This window comes from Etheostoma cragini, chromosome 23, assembly GCF_013103735.1.
Source record: "Etheostoma cragini isolate CJK2018 chromosome 23, CSU_Ecrag_1.0, whole genome shotgun sequence".
Lineage (NCBI taxonomy): Eukaryota > Metazoa > Chordata > Actinopteri > Perciformes > Percidae > Etheostoma > Etheostoma cragini.
The window spans coordinates 411,510-413,968 of NC_048429.1; the positions used below are offsets into that span (position 1 = coordinate 411,510).

General features: G+C 39.4%; 1 long non-coding RNA gene across 1 annotated transcript in view; it reads left to right on the plus strand.

Moving 5' to 3' along the window:
* LOC117938512 overlaps positions 1-2,459 on the plus strand; it is a 12,752-nt gene that overhangs the window by 9,820 nt on the left and 473 nt on the right. The gene's annotated exons all lie outside the window — the stretch shown is intronic.

The following is a 2,459-nucleotide window of genomic DNA, read 5'->3' on the forward strand; positions in this document are numbered from 1 at the left end:
TTATTTACATGGAGTCTGGTGGAGATATGCTGCTCTATACACACTAAAAGTAGTGATTATTTACATGGAGTTTGGTGGGTTTGGTAAAGGTGATTTTGAGGCTGTTTCACGTTAAACTAAAAGGATCTTACTCTTTAACTAAAAGCTCTTTCTCTGTAGGGTCTGTCAGAAGCAAAAACACGCAAACTGAAGGTGCGCAATTGTCCATTAACATCACATCGCAAACCGCCCAAAGTTACCCTTTATTTAATTGCAGATTCATGAGACCCGTAACAACCTAACCTGAAAGATGAATAATATAGGCGGCAGGTTGTACATTTGACACAGTTCTTTTATTTATTTATTTCACAGGTGGTAGAAACATAAAGCCTTGTTAACTTCAACATACATATGTCATATTATACAACATTGCAGTACATTAAAGACAAAGAAAAGGCCACATTAAATAAATAAGTATTCAGATTGACTCTGTTGTGCATATGCAGTATGTGTACGACCCCAAGCAAAACATCCATTACATCATGAAAGACTTAGTTAACTTTATACCTGCCACACAGGGACATACACAGACACTCAATTTAACACAAATGAACAGTATTCCAGATTTTAAACACTGACACAAGTTGAGGTTTCTGCAGACTTTTGTATCAGCTGTCAGCAGGAAACACCATGACACAAACACACAGGACTGGCCTCAAATACAGGGACACGTATTGCATATGTTACACTCACACCGGTATAGGTCTGTGATTATTATTACTTTGAACTTCTTTCTATGCAATCTTTCTCTCAGTCTTGTTTCATCTCAAACCCAGAAGCTCGGATTCTGTTGAAATTAGAAATAGGAAAAATGAGTTGATATTTTTTTTTCAACTACCGAAAAATTCCCTTTCAAGTCAGTTTCATGTTTAGCTTTCTTTGTAAAAGACAAAATGTCAAAACCAAAAGTCGGTGGTGTTCAAAGGCTCCAAACGGAGCATTAAAGGTGCACTATGAGTTCCTGCATTTTTGTTTCTAATCGTGGGCACTAACTAATTTTTTTAGTTAGTTTAATAAGTTTTTTTTCAACCTGGATCCTGGTTTTCCATGTTTTTTGTGTCTATGATGACGTCTACTCGCCTTTTCTTGTTTTACATTGAAATAAAAAGTCCCTGGAACCTGTAACAGGTACTTTATGTAGTACTACCTCCGCCGAGGCCTCAAGCTGCTGAGGAGAAAACCTGCAGACTGCTGATTGGTCGGAGAGAATCCTCTCTAATTCCTGCAGACTGCTGATTGGTCGGAGAGAATCGTCTCTAAACACTGCAGACCTCTGATTGGTCGGAGAGAATCGTCTCTAAACACTGCAGACTGCTGATTGGTAGGAGAGAATCGTCTCTAATCACTGCAGACCTCTGATTGGTCGGAGAGAATCGTCTCTAAACACTGCAGACCTCTGATTGGTCGGAGAGAATCGTCTCTAAACACTGCAGACTGCTGATTGGTAGGAGAGAATCGTCTCTAAACACTGCAGACCTCTGATTGGTCGGAGAGAATCATCTCTAAACACTGCAGACCTCTGATTGGTAGGAGAGAATCGTCTCTAAACACTGCAGACTGCTGATTGGTAGGAGAGAATCGTCTCTAAACACTGCAGACCTCTGATTGGTCGGAGAGAATCATCTCTAAACACTGCAGACTGCTGATTGGTAGGAGAGAATCGTCTCTAAACACTGCAGACTGCTGATTGGTCAGAGAGAATTGTCTCTAATCACTGCAGACCTCTGATTGGTAGGAGAAAATCCTCTCTAATCACTGCAGACCTCTGATTGGTCGGAGAGAAGTGCAACGTCAACACAAGTGACCGTGCAGGAACTCGTAATGCACCTTTCATCCGATCTTAAAGAATCTTCAGTTCACGGGATAATAACGGGTGTTATATTTAAAAAATACATCTTTAAAAGTCAATTCACAACAAGAAAACAAATGAATTATTTTACAGACATATCAGCGGTCTTGTCCACTTTGAGCTTTTCTTATTTAAAATAAAGATTTCTTCACATTCTTTTATATTTATTTCCTCTCAAAACACCAACCAGGAAGACTTCTTACTCTACATTCAAGACATTAATTTACAGTATAATATTTCTATGTGCAACGAGTAGGTTGCATCCCTACAGCGCTAATTACTACCTTTCTCTTCTAGGGTACAGATGCATTAGATGGAGTTATTAATGAACCATGTCATGATTAAGGCACTTTTATCCTTTTAAGCAAATAAATGAACAACCAGACGTATCACTGTTTGCTGATGATGTTTTCCTATTCATGGGTTATTGCTCATTGAAGAATAACTGGGCGCTGAATGTTTCTAAATCGCTTGTCTGTGTCCATTTAAGCCTCATGTTGTCCTCATGTTGTCCTCATGTCCTCATGTTGTCCTCATGTTGTCCCCACGTTCTCCCCATGTTGTCCTCATG